The sequence below is a fragment of the Micromys minutus genome (genome assembly GCF_963924665.1).
Source record: "Micromys minutus genome assembly, chromosome: 2".
In the NCBI taxonomy this organism is placed as follows: Eukaryota; Metazoa; Chordata; class Mammalia; order Rodentia; family Muridae; genus Micromys; species Micromys minutus.
Genome location: NC_137971.1, coordinates 62,212,896 through 62,230,142, shown reverse-complemented (window position 1 = coordinate 62,230,142; position 17,247 = coordinate 62,212,896). Strand labels below are relative to the sequence as shown.

The 17,247-nt window shown below is 44.8% G+C and overlaps 1 protein-coding gene across 1 annotated transcript in view; it reads left to right on the top strand.

The window, feature by feature from the left end:
* Nucleotides 1–530: 530 nt before the first annotated feature.
* The window catches only part of MGMT (O-6-methylguanine-DNA methyltransferase), a 227,555-nt gene continuing 210,838 nt past the window's right edge, over nucleotides 531–17,247 (top strand). The window contains exon 1 of the mRNA XM_080911427.1: nucleotides 531–598. The gene's annotated coding sequence lies outside the window, so the exon portion shown is untranslated. The remainder of the gene's footprint in view (nucleotides 599–17,247) is intronic.

Genomic DNA, 17,247 nt, shown 5'->3' with positions numbered 1-17,247 from the left:
GCCATTACGATTGCAAGAACCAAGACGAACCTGAAATACAGCCCTGGCCCAGATGGGCAGTGATTCAAATTCCTAGTGGGCTTAGGGCTTCCACCACCCCTTGGGTGCATGCTGTTGGCCGACTGTGCCTCAGCCGGTAAACTGGGACTTGGGGTGGTGAGGACGAGGTGAGAAGGTACAGCCCGGCTCCAGAGGGCTGAGGAGGAGTGAAGTCTAGGATGGGCAAAGGACAGGTTTCAGATCTTGGAAGAAGAGGCCTGCCAGAGAGGAAGCACGGAGCAGCGGCCTAGCGTCACGCACTGGGCGTGCTCAGCAGCAGAGAGCCCGCCCTACGCTCCCCGCCCCTCTTCCGGCAGTGCCCAGCCACGCCTCCGCGTACCAGACCGGCTTTAGACTCTCCGACCACACCCCCACAGCTCGGCGCCGTCTGCAACCTGGCTCCTCCCCCGCTCACCAGGCCCCGCCCCGCGCCAGGTCCCGCCCCCATCCCGTGCACGAGCCTGCGAACCATACTTTCCAGTGGCAGAGCCAGGCCCTTGGGCATCTAGACCCAGTGTACCGTTCCAAGTTGCGGAATTTCTGCACAGTTTGCAAGCTGGTGAGTTTTGGGGCACCGTGTGGTTCCCTCCCTGGAGAGAGTTGAAGTCTGGAGTCCAGGGAGACAGTCGTGGCTTGGAGTTGTCCTGAGGGCTCCTTTCTTTCTCCAGGACCTCAGCCCCTTCTGTTCAGACTGCTCTACTTTACCTAGACTCAGGGTTCGTAGACCAGTCTACCTGGTGACTGGGGATTTCTCCTCTTTGCCTTCACTGGTGACGAGGGCATGAGGATCCACTTCACCCTTCTTTGAGGAAGCTTCTAGAAGCACCTGCTCAGATCCACTTGCAGTAGGCCCGTGTTGTTCATAGAACCTTCTTTCTTGAGAGTAGGAGAAAATAACCAAGTCTCGGGTCCCTGCAAGGTTGTGGCTGGTGTTAGGTACATCTGGTTAAAACCTCAGAGAGTAAACAGTACATGCCCTCCTCTCCCAGTGGGTCTAGGTTTTTGTTATGTAAGTTTTACTCCTAGCTGTCTCATCCAGAAACTGATTGTGTGTTCGGAGAAGCAAGGTATATGTGTGCATTTGAAGGCTTGGCTGGACCATCCTCAGACACAGGAAGAAGCTTTTGGAAAGGCTATTCTACAACCTGCAGAGTCTCTGTTACACTTCCATGACAGTTGATCCCAGATGATTTTAACTTCATTTGTCTTTTGATATCTGCAGGTCTTGTGTTACGGACCTAGACCCTGAGAGTGACAGGACAGAATGGTCCTGCACTAATGGCCTACCTGAGGCTTCATCCCTTCCTGGCCACTCTCTGGTTCTTCACATAGCTTGGCAGTGGAATAGTACCTTACCTTCTGAGGTCTGGAGGAACCAGGCTGCAAGGATCTATGGAAGTTTTTTTTTTTTTTTATTCTTCAATTACGTAAAAACATTCTTCCGTAGTAAGGATTTGACTAATATGTGGCATGTCTTTGAAAGGGTTTCTGCTGTTACCATGGCTTAAGAAGCAGAGTCTCAGGTGTGCTGGTAAGCTGGCTGTGTCTTGGACAGCAACCTTCTTTCTGTAAAGAGCAAAAGGCTTTGGACCCTGTTCTAGATCAGTGGGCCCCATCTGGGCTGGTCTCTACTCCACTGGGCCTGCTGAAACAGGAGTGTCATTGGCTTTGTTTTCTAATGCTTTGATAAAACACCTTGACTAAAGAATCTTGGGGATTTATTTTTTATTTATTACGTGCCTTGATAACAGTTTGCCCTGAAGGGAAGGCAGGGCAGGAAGTCAAGTAGGGGACAGGAACTGAAACAAAGATTATGGAGGAATGTTGTTTATTCGCCTGCTCCTCATGACTTACTCAGCCTGATTTCTTACACAGCCCCGACCACGCAGCCCCGACCACGCACGTACCCAGGGAACCCAGCTGGGCCTTTGCACAGCTCATCAGTAGGGAAAACACAGCTAGTCTGATAGAGGCTTTCTCAGGTGAAGTTCCCTCTTCTTAGATGACCTGGGCTTGTATCAAGTTGACCAAAAAAAAAAAAAGAAAGAAAAGGCTGAAACAGCCAGACAGGGCCTTCTTTTCCCCGGACAAGAAGGGAGACCTCAAACACTGTAACCTTCACATTTTTTTTTTAATTAGAAAATGAAGTGTAGTGGTTCAAGTTTGTAGTCTCATACCTGAGAGGCTGATTCAGGAGGATTGCTCGAAGGGCTGCGTAGTCATTCTAGGCTCCTTTGAGCCAGGATGAAACTGTCTCCAAAACACAACCACCCAAACAACCAAACAACCCACTTAAGTTATTATAACTGTTCTGACTTTAAGGAGCACAAATGTTAAGGATCCAACAGTCAGGCCATCATGACCTCTCCCTGTCTGTGCCTTTCTTAGATGTTGGTTTTAATAGGAAGTGACAAAAGTGGAACTGTTGTCTGTACTTGAGATATGGTTACCTCCAACCCCTGAGTAAGCTGAAAACAGTAAGTAAAAAAAAAAAAAAAAAAAAAAAAAAGACATTTCACATATTTGACAACCTGAATAGCTCCAGCCAATAGCACCGTGAACTGTGCTCCAGACTCGAATGGCATCCAACATTTTGACATGCATCACATTGTTAGCTATAAAGTTTACACTTGAAAATCATGCAGTTGAGTTACAAAACACCCCCCAAAAAACCAAAAATCTCATAGTATTTTAATAAGCTTGTAATCTTTCGTCAGGCCATATTTGTAGCTGTCCTCTGTCACAAGTGGCCCGTGGGGCACAGGTTGGATCGACCTACTTATGTCTGTGGCTTCTCCTAGCTGGAAGGATCACATACCATTAGCCCTAGAAAAGGTCAAAGTTCAAGGCAGGCATGGTGTCTACTGAGACCATAATATTTTGTACCATGGGAAAGTACAAAAAGTTGTGTGCTTCATGAAAGTTGGGTACAGGCCTGTCTTTTCACATGTCATTGTGACCCTGCTAATGCCCTACCCTGGTGTAAAGTGCCTCCTGTGTGTACACTTTCCTCCAGGCCTTTGGGCATACGTCACACTCGAGCATCACAGACTCTGGAGGACCCTAGCACAGGTATGCCTGGGCATGTTTTGGTGTGTGACTGGCTGAAGGCATTGGTGTCTGGCTGTAGGCTGTTTTTAACATAAAACATGAAGGTTCAAACCAGAGGCCTATAGACCAGCGTTCATCTGAGCAGAGTGACCTCTGCCCGTCCGCCCACAGACACTGATAAACGAACTGGCCCACACCAGGTCTGGGTCTGAAGTGAAAGAGACGATTTGTCCAGGAGTGAGGAGGTCAGAGCCTTGCTGCATTGGCTGGCTGCTCTGCTGTGGCTAACAAGATGGATTTTCTCGTTCTGTTTGCTGTGGAGGCCTGTGCTGGGCATAGGTAGGTAAACGTTGGAGACTCAGCGTTGTGGCCTAAATATAGTGTGGCACTGTGTGTCCTTAGACAGCCATTGGCCAGCGGCAACAGTCAGACTCTCTGATGACTTAAACATTAGTAGCAATAAAAGACTCACTGAGGAGGGCTGTGCAGTTTGGGGAAAGCCACGCAATGCTATGTGGAACGCAGTGAGGGACTTACTTCTTTCTGTAGCTGTTAAAATGATTCACCTTAAGAAGGGGACTAAATCCTCTGGTGACCTTTTGTGACTTTGAAGAAAACAGTGCCTTGACAGATGTGGTTTCCATGTGAAGGCAGTCATGGTCTGGGTCTACTATGATACCAGGCATCCCTGGATTAGGCTAGCCTCCTACACTTTGCTGCTCCAGAGTCTGTCCCATTGAAGTAAACAAATAGACAGGCTCTCCATAGGGGCCACAGTCACACTGGTGACACTCTTGTTGGTGGTTGAGATTTGTTTTCTGCACTCCCAGCTGGAGTGAGCTCATTTTGGTCTTCAACGTACAAGTAGGACCAGTTAAAAAATTCTGTAGAAATATCTTACAGCTTTTATTTGTTGTCACGGACAACCACAAAAGGGACATCGAGAGAGCGATAAGAGCCTGGTGCGTCCACTCTGCTGCTAAAATTTTCTTGTTAGAATAATTTCCCACCCATAACACTTGTGAAGTCAGTCCCACATCCAGCTTGGCTCTGGGGCCCATTCCCAGAAGTCTGAGGGTGACACCAAATGCACAGTCCACCAATGGCATAGCTCGTAAAAGCAGGCTCTTGTTAAATCTATTTGTTTTTATTATAGACATCGATCTGCCAGTTGCAATAATGCATTTATGGACATTTTTCTGCAAGCACAGCGCTGGTGGCAGTTTTTACTGACAAATTGAGTCATAGGGATAGTAGTTCAGAGTACTCTTAGCCTATTGACAGATTTTGTGATCCCAACAACTGTTGTCTGTACTTTAGTGGGTGAGGAGAGAGAATGGCTCTAGAACAAAGTAGGATCTGGGACTTTAGACATGGGGATGCCGGTTAGATGGAGAGATAGAATAAAGAACAGACAGTTACTTCTCATTTGTAAACTTAGCTGAATTAAAACCCAGACGAATGGTGGTGTTGTCACTTTCAGGTTGGTCTGCTGTTGGTATGTATGAGCCAACATGGGCTCCAGAAAGGCTAGATGTGGCAACATTGCTCTCCAGGAGTGAGTGGGTATTCATGGACTGACCCAAAGTGGTCTGAACTCTGTTGGTATCTATGAGAACCCTAGTCCCCAAGGTGGGTAATAGGGTCCCATGGCAGGAAGATAGGATGTAAGCCTAGGGACCTGAGGGTATAATCAGCCTTTTGACTCCTAGAGGACTCTGGTTGCTGTAGTGAGCCCTTGAGTTCATCTTTAGGGAGACAGGGAAGAGCATTTTAGCTGCGAGCAGCTCCAGGGCTCTCTTCCAACCGGATCCATCTGTGCTTGGTGTAAGTTGCTCCGGCTTATGAACACGTTTTCAACTCTTTAGAGACATGTGACTCTCTTCCACATTCAAACCCAACATGTTATCATCATATTATAAATTGGTTTTGTGGTTCTGACAGCAGATGCAGATGTGACCAGAACCCCGGCAGTAGCTTTATGTACAAGTGTGAAGCATGGGTATGCATGGCTTGCCTCCCTCCTTGGTGCCCTCTGAGTAGGCTGTGTTACATTTCTTCTCTAGGAGCATTGTCTCTCAGGTAAGGACCGGATCTTTCAACCTTTATTACTTTATTTATTAATATTCTCATCTTTCCTCTACTTCCCATATTTTCCCTCTAGATTCCTCCTTCCACACTTCCTCATTCCATTCCTCTTCCCCCTTGCCTCTAAGGGGGTGCTCCCCTCTCATCAGGCCTCTCCTTCCCTGGGGCCTCAAGTATCTTACGGATTAAGTTCATCTTCTCCCACTGAGGCCTGACCAGGCAGATTTCTGCTATATTTGTGCTAGGGGCCTTGGGCTGGCTCATGTATGCTCCTGGCTAGTGGCTCAGTCTCTGGGAGCTCCCTGAGGTCTGGGTAAGTTGAGACTGCTGGTCTTTCTATGGCGTCTCCCATTTAGCTTCTTCAATCCTTCCCCTAATTCAACCATAGAGGTCCCTGACATCAGTTTAATGGTTGGGTGTAAGTATTTGCATCTGCTTAAGTCAGCTGCTGGTAGGGACTCTCAGGGGACAGCCATGTCAGGCTCCTCTTTGTAAGCACATCATAGCATCAGTAATAGAGTCAGGCTTTGGAAGCCTCCCATGACATGGATTCCAAGTTGGGCTGGTTACTGGACCGCCTCTTTCCTTCAATCTCTTCTTCATTTTTTTTTTCTCTGCAGTTCTTTTAGACAGGAATAGTTAGTTCTGGGTTAGAAATTTTGACTGTGGCTTAGAAACCCTGTCCCTCCACTTGAGACCTTGTCTATCTACTGGAGATGGGCTTTTTGAGTTATCTTTCCCCAATGTTGGGCATTTTGCCTAAGATCACCCCCACTGAGTCCTTAGAGCCTCTCACCTCTTGGGTCTCTGGTACTTTCTAGAGGGTACCCCCATTAACTCCCCAGGTTGCCCATTTCCATCATCTATTCTCCTGGCCCTCTGGACTTCTCTGCTGTTCCTCCTCATACGTGATCCTGTTTCTTCTTTTTCCTCCTTTTCTCCTCCCCTCCTTCACCCAGATCCATCCCTCCCTCTGCCTCCTGTGTTTATCTCCTTCCCCCTTCTAAGTGGAATTGAAACATCCTCACTTGGGCCTTTCTACTTCTTACACTTCTTACAATCTGTGGGTTGTGTCCTAGGTGTTTTGTACTTTTGGCTAATATCCACTTATCAGTGAGTACACACCAGGCATGTCCTTTTGGGTCTGGGTTACCTCACTCAGGATGATATTTTCTAGTTCCATCCATTTGCCTGTAAAACTCACGATGACCTTGTTTTTAATAGCTGAATAATATTCCATTGTGTAAATGAGCCACATTTTCTGTATCCGTTTATCAGTTGAGGGATATCTGGGTTGTTTCCAGATTCTGGCTATCACAGAACATGCCACTGTGAACATGGTGGAGCATGTGTCCTTGTGTTATGGTGGGGCATCTATTGGGTATATGCCCAAGAGTGGTATAGCTGGGTCTTCAGGTAGAACTATTTCCAATTTTCTGAGGAACTTCCAGATTGATTTCTGGAGTGGTTTTATCACCTTGCAATTCCACCAGCAATGGAAGAGTATTCCTCTTTTTCCACACCCCTACCAGCATGTACTGTCACTTGAGTTTTTGATCTTAGTCACTCTGATTGGTGTAAGGTAAAATCTCAGGATCATTTTGATTTGCATTTCTCTGAATGACTAAGGACTTCAAACATTTCTTTAAGTGCTTCTCCACCATTTGAGATTCTTGTGTTGTGAATTTTCTGTCTAGCTCTGTACCCCATTTTTTATTGGGTTATTGGGTTTTTTGCAGGTTAGCTTCTTGAGTTCTTTATTTTGGATATTAGCCCTCTGTCACATGTAAGGTTAGTGAAGATTTTACTGATTTGTCCTGTTAATGGTGTCTTTTACCTTAGAGAAGCTTTTTCAGCTTCATGAGGTCCTATTTATCAATTGTTGATCTCAGAGCCTGACTAATTGGTGTTCTGTTCAGGAAATTTCTCCCTGTGCTAATGAGTTTGAGGCTCTTCCTTACTTTTTCTGTTATTAGATTTAATGTTTCTGGTTTTATGTTGAGGTCCTTGATCCACTTGGACTTGAGCTTATTGATAGGTGACAAATATGAATCTATTTTCATTTTTCTACATACAGACTGCCAGTTAGACCACCACCATTTATTGAAGATGTTTCCTTTTTCCACTGTATGTTTTTTTTCCCCACTGTATGTTTTTTGGCTTCTTTGCTAAAGATCAAGTGTCCCATAGGTATATGAGTTTACTTTTGGGTCTTCCATTCTTTTCCACTGATCAACCTGTCTGTTTCTGTACCAAAACCATGTTTTTTTTTGTTTTTTTGTTTTTAATTATTATTTCTTTGTAGTACAGCTTGAGGTCAGGAATGGAGATTTCCCTGGGAGTTCTTTTATTGTTGAGAATTGTTTTTGCTATCCTGGGTTTTTTGTTTTTCCATATGAAGTTGAGAGTTGCTCTTAGCATGTCTGTGAAGATTTATGTTGGAATTTTGATGGGGATTGCATTGAATTTGTAGATTGCTTTTGCTAAGATGGCCATTTTTACTATGTTAATCCTATCAATTCATGAGTGTGAGATATCTTTTTATCTTCTGATGTCTTCTTCAATTTTCTTTTTCTGGAATTTGTAGTTCTCATCATACAGATTTTTCACTTTCTTGGTAGGAGTTACATCAATATATTTTATACTATTTGTGGCTGTTGTGAAGGGTGTTGTTTCCCTAATTTCTTTTTTAGCTTGCTTACCATTTGTGTAAAGGAAGGTTACTGATTTGAGTTAGTTTTATATACTGTCACTTTGTTGAAGTTGTTTATCAGCTGTAGGAGTTCTCTGGTGGAATCTTGGGGTCATTTATGTATACTATTATATGTCTGCAAATAGTGATATCTTGACTTCCACCTTTCTAAATTTAAATCCCTTTAATCCCTTTTTATGACCTAATTGCTCTGCCTTGAACTTCCAGTACTATATTGAATAGATAGGAAGAGAGTGGGCAACCTTGTCTTTGTCCTGTATTTTAGTGAGATTGTTTCTAGTTTTTCTCCATTTGATTTGATGTTGGCTGTTAATTTGCTATATATTGCTTTTATTATGTTTAGATATGTGCCATGAATTTGTAATCTCTACAAGTCTTTTAACATGAAGGGGTGTTGTATTTTGTCAATGGCTTTTTCAACATCTCATGAGATGATCCTGTGACTTTTTTCCTTGAGTTTGTTTACATAGTATATTATGTTGATGGATTTTTGTATATTGAACCACTCCTCCATTTCTGGAATGAAGCTTACATTATTGTGGTGAATGATTGTTTGATATGTTCTTGAATTCAGTTTGAGAGAATTTTATTGAGTATTTTTGTATTGTTATTCATAAGCAAGTTTGGTTTGAAGTTCTCTTTCTTTGTTGGGTTTTTGTGTGGTTTAGATATCAGAGTAACTGTGGCTTCATAGCGGAATTAGGTAGTAATTTTTCTGTTTTTATTTCATGGAATGGTTTGAGGAGTATTGGTTTTAGCTCTTCTTTGAAGGTCTGGTAGAATTCTACACTAAAACTGTCTGGCCCTGGGCTTTCTTTGGTTGGGAGGACTTGGTGATTAATTCTGTTTCCTTAGAGGTTACAGGACTGTTTAGTTTACCTGGCCTTGATTTAACTTTGGTATATGGTATCTGTCTAGAAAATCATTCATTTCATCTAGAGTTTCCAGTTTGCAAAGTATAGGCTTTTTGTAGTAGGATCTGATGATATTTTGAATTTTCTCAGTTTGTGTTATTATGTCTTTATTTTTATTTTTTATTTTGTTAATTTGGATACTATCTCTGTGGTCTTTAGTTTGGCTAAAGGTTTATCTATCTTGTTGATTTTCTCAAAGAGCGAGCTCCTGGTCTTGTTGATTATTTGTATTATTCTCTTTGTTTCTACCTGGTTGATTTAGACTATTTCCTGCCATCTATTCCTCTTGGGTATGTTTGCTTTTTTCTATTCTAGAGCTTTCAGGTGTGCTGTTGATTGTATGGGATTTCTCCAATTTCTTTATGAGGGCACTTGGTGCTATAAATTTTCCTTTTAACACTGCTTCATTGTTTCCTATAAGTTTGGGTATGATGTGTCTTCATTTTCATTGAATTCTATAAAGTCCTATATTTCTCCCAGACCAAGTTGTCTTTGAGCAGAGAGTTGCTTAGTTTCCATGAGTAGGTGGGCTTTCTGTCTTTGCTATTATGGAATTCTAGCCTTAGTCCATGGTGATCTGATAGAATGCATGGGATTCTTTCAATCTTCTTCTACCTATTAAGGCTTTTTTAAATGTCTGGTTATATGGTCAATTTTAGAGAAGGTTCCATGAGGTGCTGAGAATGTGTGTTCTCTTGTTTTGGGGTGAAATGTTCTGTGTTTATCTGTTAAATTCACTTGGTTCATAACCTCTATTAGTTTCACTATGTCTCTGTTGAGTTTCTGTTTCAATGGCATGTACATTGGTGAAAGTGGAAGTTGAAGCCACCCACTACTACTGTGTAAGGTTCAATGTGTGTTTTGAGCTTTGGTAACATTCTTTTTATGAATGTGGGTGCTCTTACATTTGGGGCATAGATGTTCAGCATTGAGATTTTCTCTTGGTGGAATTTTCTGTTGATAAATATGAAGTGCTCTTCCCCATCTCATTTGATAACTTTTGGTTGAAAATCTATTTTATTGGATATTAGAATGGCAACTCTAGCTTGCTTCTTGGGACCATTTGCTTGGAAAACTTTTTCTAGCATTGTACTCTGAGGTAGTGTCTGTTTTTGTCCTTGAGGTGTGTTTCTTTTATGCAGCAAAATGCTGGATCCTGTTTATGTATGCAGCCTGTTAGCGTGTGCCTTTCTATTGGGAAGATGAGTCTATTGATGTTGTGAGATATTAAAGACAGATGATTGTTAGTTCCTGTTTTCTTGTTGTTGTTGCTAGAGGTGGTATTATGTGTGTATGATTCTCTTCTTTTGGCTATATTGTGAAATGTTTAATTTCTTGTGTTTTGGGGGGTGTAGTTATCCTCTTTGTGTTAGAGATTTTATTCCAGTATCCTCTGTAGGCTGGATTAATAGAAAGATAATTGTTTAAATTTGGTTTTGTCATGGAATATCTTGATTTCTCCATATATGGTGATTGGGGGTTTTGCTGAGTATTGTATCCTGGGCTGGTATTTGTGCTCTCTTAGTGTCTGGATTATATCTGCCCAGGATCTTCTGGTTCCATCTCTTTCTTTAGGTTAGGGAAGTATTCTTCTATGATTCTGTTAAAGATGTTTTCTGGTTCTTTGAGCTGGGATTCATCACCCTCTTCTATTCCTACTATTGTGACTAGAGCCAGCCTCCTTGGAGGCAGGCAGTGCTATCTCTGGTTAGTATGGGTGTTTTGTGTTTCTGGCTAGAGCAGGTCTCCTGTGTCCCTGGCTACTGCAGACCTCTTCTTGGGAGGCGGGCAGGTTGTGTCCCTGGTTTCTTTGGGCCTCCTGGGAGGCAGATAGGCTATGGGGTGTGGGAGGGTATCAGCTGGCTGATCTGGCTGATGGAGATGTGGATCAGTAGGAAGATGGAGCTCAGCAGGGTGGGTGGTCCCTGTGTAAGCTGAGCTCTATGTCTTAGGAGACTTAGGAGGCAAGCCTGTGGGTGGGTATCTGGCCACTGATCTAGCCTGGGTAGGAAGCAGGCCAGAAGAGTGGGGCTTGGATAGGGGAGGTGGGTCCCATGTCAGCTGGGCCCCATTGTTGTCCCAGCTGGCATGGGTATTTGGCTAGGATTCTCATCTGTGTCTTTGATGACTGTGGACCTCCTGAGAGACACACACACTGTAGGTGTAGGTGGGTATCTGGCTTGACCAGGATAGGAAGCTGAGGCCCAGCTTTCAAATACAAACCCAAATATGTTTTTGGAGCTGAAAGGGAGTTATATAACAAGTGTTAGTGCCACACGTAGAGACGGCAATGATGTGATGTTGATGGAGTCAGATAATGGGTGGGATGGGCAGCTGCTAACCACTCCATCCCAGGCCTCTCCTTGTCTGGCAGAGAGAATGATTGACTTGTTCTATCTACCTGAGTAGGAACCACATGCAGTCATAAATGAATACTTGTTTTATAAATGAAAAGCACAGCGCAGGTGGAAGCCTCCTTTCAAACCCACAGTCTCAGTTAAAAGCCCTTTGTCCTTCCAGCTCAGCCAGCACACACACTGCCCTTTGGATAGTCAACATCCTAGTTTCTCCATAGCCCAGTCAGCAGGCTTCTTCAGCTAGAGTTGTGCACAGTGGTCACCTGCGAAATTCCTGGAGACAAGATGGCTGCCATGAGTTTGAGAAAGGTGATTCTAAGGCTTGGTCTCATTCTGTGGGGTGTGATGGGGGTGGTATTGTGACGGATCCTGGTGCCCAGGCCCTGGTGAGCTCTGAGTAGTGGTTATAGTTGCTTTGGGATGGTATCAGTTGACAGTCAGAAAGCTGTGCTTGCTGGAGCAGGACTAGAGGCTGTAGACTTCTCTCGTCATCAGGTCTGGGTGTTAGGTGTGGCTGCTCTGAGGTGCTGGGCTTCTTAAGGTCTCATTTGTGGAACTCGTGTGCTCTGTTGCCAGTTCTGATCTTTGCTTTTGAGAGTTATCAAAGTGCTTGGCCTCGTGATCCCTCTGTTCAGGAGGTCAGCTGCAGCGGGGCCCCCGAGAGGATATATACCCAGATATAGTCATTATTGGTGTCAAGAGCAAGCATCTTTGTTTCCCATGTTTTCCTGATGTGCTGCCAGGGCCAGCCAGCCTGACATCTCCAATCTATTATGACTATCTTGAAGGAGCAGACATATGATCCCACATGACGATCCTGGTCAGGATCAAGGGTGACACTAGGCTGTCTAGACTTTTCCCTCATGTGACTGCTCATTTCATAGTAACAAGGGATGACTTAGGTCTGCTGGGTAAGTTCTGTCAACAGACAAACAAACAACAACAACAAAAACCAGTGAACGGAAGCAGGGCTTGTTGTGCGTACCTGAAACCCAGTGCTTAGGAGATGGAGGCAAAAACAGGAGTTTAGGTCTGTTCTTTGCTACATAGTGAATTCAAGGGGATCCCAGGCTACATGAAATCTTGTCTCAAAGCCCCTTTGTAACGGTTAATTTTTTTTAAGTCCATGTCTCACTATGTGGTGCTGGTTGGCCTAGATCTTATGTTGACCAGGCTGGCCTCCAACTGAATGTGATCCTTCTCTTCTGCCTCCTGAGTGCTGGGTCAAAAGTGTGGGCCACCACACCTGGTGTGTGATATTTAATCTTGACGGTCAACTTCATGGAATTTAGAATCCCTGTGGTAACACACCTTTAGATTGGGTTGAGATAGGAGGACCCACCTTCAATGTGGTGACATCATCCCATGGGCTGCAGTCCCAGCCTGAGTAAAAAGGAGAAAACCATTGAGCACCAGCTTTCATTACTCTGCTTCTTGACTGTGGATACAATGTGATCTGGCACCTCCTACCACCATGCCTTCCCCACTGCACTGTATCCCTGAGAACTGTCAGCCAGGATACTAACTAATATGTGCTCCCCGGCCCCCAATATATCAGAGCTCTGGAGACATGTTAGCAGATGGGGAATAGGTTTTGTTTGAGTGGGTTTTCACCTTGTGTGGATCATTAAATCATGGGATGTTGAAGGCATACTGCATGGCATTACCTAGCTAGGGTGTCCCGCCTTTTGACATTGTGACGTGAGGTTGTGTGGAACTTCATTCAAAGCTGTCGTATGGTGGTTCAGCTAAAGGTTGGCTCTCTGTATCATAGACCAACTTACCAAATGCTCAGGCTTAGCTGAAGAGGAATAGGCAAGTATTGGCATTCTCTTTTCTCTACATGGAGGAAGCTGGGTTTCAGTGGTACATGGGACATATTTGTTGGTTGACCACAGGCACGCTTCTTACTATTGTGTGGAGCATTCTTTGCAATGAGTAGGCTGAAAGGGTGCTGGAGAGCTTTTGTGGGGTGGAACCCTGTGTCTACAAACACATGCTTGTATATTCAATGAAGGCTTTCTGGCCAGTGTCACCAATCTTTATCCTCGATGACGAAGAAAAGCCTGTATCTGAGTCTGCTCCTACATGATGGCTCTCAGGACACTATGAAGAATGTGCAGCTCTTTAGCTGGGAATGAATGCAGTGCAGATGTAGTGACAAGAACCTACCTGTAGATGCTTTGCTATTTGTGGTCCATCTCTGCCCCACACCCCTTAGTGAGTGAAGGGCAAATGCACTGGGGCTGGAGGGGGAAGGAAGTGTCCACGCAGTATCTGTGGACCATCTACCCACCTTCCTGCCAGAATAGGAAGGAAGCATCCAAGCACTATTCGTGGACCATCCACCCCGCTGTCTCTGCTAGACAGGGACCCTTGCACGGTCCTCCTCAGTGTGTGTCTAGAGCAGTACGTGTGAGATTTCTTGTTGGTGGGGGAATGTTTGGGGCAGGGATAGGATATTCCAGGTAGAGCCCTGGACCATGAACTCTGGGGTACATCTGGGGACCTGTCAGCAGGGACTTCAGTTTGAGTAAAGTATAGGGACCAGTGTGTGGGACAACTTCAGGAGGGCCTGTACCATGTGAGGAGTGTGAGGGTAACAGGCCATTGCTCTGATCCCTAGGAAGATTATTTGCCTGCTTGTTGTTCAGATGGGGAGACAAGGAAGGTCAACACTGGGATCTGGCAGTGAGGGGTGGAGCCAGTGGAGGTCATGTGGAGTCTGGCAGTGAAGGGGTGGTGCCTCTGGAGGTCATGGGAACAACCTTATCAGCTGACTGAGGTACATGTGAGAGGGGAGACTAGTTAGAAAAGACAACTACATAGAAGGTCATTTTTCTTTATTTTCTTTTGTTCTTTTATTTTGTTTTGATTTTTAAGACAGATCTCATGTAGCCTAGGTTGACCTGAAACTCACCATGTCTGCAAAAATGACCTTGAACACCTAATCCTCCTGCCTCTACCTTCTAAGAGGTGGGATTAAAAGCTAGAGCCATTTAGCTAGGGTCATTTTCTTATTCTGGAAGTAGGGAATGTTTGGAGGATATGCTTTTATTTAACATGGATTTTAAAGAAACATGCTGTCTGCCTTTCCTGGCATTTGGACTCTGGGGGGAGGGGATTGATTGCCTTATTTCAACTGCTCATTCAGGCAGAGATGCCAGCAGGGAGGAAGGTGGCTCGTTAACAGGCACCTCCACCGCAGCCTGAGCTCTGTGGGGGGCAACCTGTACTTTCTGTAGGTAGTCCTGCAATCCTTAAAACTACACTGACAGGTTTTAGGTGTACAGTCACATCAGGATGCAAATTAGAAGTTAAGTGTGTGCTTGGCTTGCTTACATAAAGACCTAGGAGAAGTTCCCACTGGGTGGTAGATTCCTGTGGGGCTCTGCTTGTGTTCCTGGTGCAGGAAGATACTCTGAGGGCCAGTGGGCTCAGAGTGCTGTAACAGAATACCTGAGACTGGGTGGTGTATAAGGAAAAGAGGTTTGTGGCTCACAGTATTGGAGCTGGGATGTTGGTTATCAGGGTCGAATCTGTTAAGGGCCTTTTGTTGCTTCAACTTCTATTGAAGAGCACAGGGCAGGCAGGCATCTGCAGAAGGGAGAAAGGAGGCTAAGTCATGTCATAACTGACCCGTTCCTGAGAGAAAGACCCCATGAAGTTGTCTGTCACAGTCCAAGGCCCTCACACTGGGCACTGCCTTCCCACGTTGCACAGTGGGATTGTTCTAGTACCTGGGTTTTTGGGAGAAGACATAGCAGGCTTGTGCTAGCCCCTGTCTTCAAGGGCTGTGTTCTTGAAGGTCTGAGTAGGTGAGAGTGGGTAGATGATATGTATTTGTATTCTATGTACTCGTGAGGGCATCTGGGAGACAGTAAAGAATTTGGCCTTCATGGAGGGGTGTTAGTGGTGGGATATGTTTGTGTAAGTTAGATTCTTGTTTTTTGTGACCAAGTACCCAAGAGAATGATTTAAGGGGAAGTTTGTTTTAGCTCATGTTGAGCCTCTGGTGAGTGACTCCATTGTTTCTGAGCCTCTAACAGAGGTAGAAAATTATGGCCATCAAGAAGCACAGACCGGGAAATGGAGAAGAGAGTGAAAGAGAAAGGATAGAGTCAAGGTCACAGTGTCTTTCCAGGGTATGCCCCAGTGACCTACTTCCAATTAGTCTTTTCCTTCTAGTACTATCATAGTACAAATCCATCAGTGGATGAGTCCATTGATTAGGTCAGAACCCTTAGTATCCAATCATGTCTTAGTGATAGGAAACATTAGCTGAAGATCAAACTTTTGACATTTGAGTATTATGGGGACACTTCCCATCTAAATCATCACAGTTTGAAACAGCCCTATTGAATGAATGGCTTCTGAGCTGGGATCTAAGCATGAGAGGTAGGCAACTACTGGGAGATCTGGGGAGAGGTCTCCAGGTGCAGGAACTATAGGTGCAGAGACCTGGGTGGACACATGGTTAGGTCAGAGTGGTGCAGAGGAGTTGGAGCTCACAGGCTTTACTAGTCCTGCTCCTTTATGTGTAGATTCCAGAGTTCATGGAAGGTCTCAGAAATAGAGATTGAGAGTCTCAGTGTTTCCAGATTGTCATCTAGTTAGGATCGTGCCAGCCATGGTTCCTGTGCCTGTGTCAGGTGACAGGGAATCAAATGAGCAAGTATGTCACATTCTCAGCACGGTGGTGGTAGGCGCTCTGTTCTGGGTATGCCACTGTTCTTGTTAGTAAGGCTTTTAACACTCAAGGGGAAGTTTCTAGAATAATGGGCAAAGAAAAGAAATGATATATTTCCAAAAGTTACTGAATTTAGCCAGCTATCCCAAGAAGACCCAGGTGTACTATTCTTTATTGTGCAGAAAAAAAAATTTGTTTCTGTCACCATTGCGTTAGCATCAGATTAAGCTGTCGAGTCAGATGGATGCAGGGCATCGTGTGGGCTCTCTGCTGATTAACAGGCTCCCTGCGCCTCCTCCAGCCCATCTGTCTCTGAGCTGAGTAGGGTCTGAGAACTGACTAGTAGTTGCTGGTGGGAACAGAGTTCCCTTGGGTCAAAGTTGGGAGACGAGGGTAGGCTGCTCCCAGAATGCTGCTTCTGACAGATAGCCAGAAAGTTTTCTTAGAAAGATGAGCAGGTGTAAACATGGGTAAATCTTAAAGTTCAAGCTTATCCTTCCAGCTGACTGAGTCAAAAGGACAGGTTCTGAGAGTTGTTGTCTTTTCTTGGATGTGGGGAACCAGACATAGGTAAGTGGGACTTTTAATCATAAGATAGATACATCCCAGGCACATTGGGGTTGTTGGCATCCTGATGTTTTCACTCCCCAGATTTACTGGACATGATGGCTGTGACTGTCACTAGCTGGAGTTGTCCTCGGCCTTGAGTCTAGATCAGTAGTTTTGTTTCTTTCAGTCTTCAAAAGCATAGGGCTTAAAAACTGTTGTCTACCTCAGAATGAGGCTACCTGAGGAATTAAGTGTTTTCAGATATATTAAGCTGTGGGGCCACGCAGACTGGTTTGCTGTGAGTCTTGGAGTCCTGTGAGTTCTAGTTCTCTATGGGCCTTGAGGGTTGTGTGCATCTTAAGGTCCTGGGGATCCAGAGTTCTGTGGACATAGTGGCTGTGTGAGACTGAGGTCTGTATGGAGCTGAGGTGGGCCTGGGTGTCCTGTGGGATGGATTAAGTCTGAAGTACATTGGTTTGTACTCTAGCTTCACCATGTTTTGTTTTCATCCCCATCCATTGTCTTCTTTCCCTGCAATCACCTAGAAGCTTCTAGAAATGCTAGACTTCACAAATCCTTTACAAGTGTGGAACATGGCTGCCCAGTAAAATATGTTGCTTAGCAAGACCCTGACTTAGAGACAGGATTGTTGACTTTTTTTCCCCCCATCACTCTTTCCTTCTGCTTAAGGTAGGTTCTAGCTGACTCTCCTGCTCAGATCCAAGGCAAAGTGCTTTTATACCTGGTTCATCTGGACCTACCTGGCCCCACACATGCCCAGTGGGTACTTTATCTAGACTCTGCTTATCCAGCCTTAACCCTGAGTTGCATGTGTGGGTCACCTTT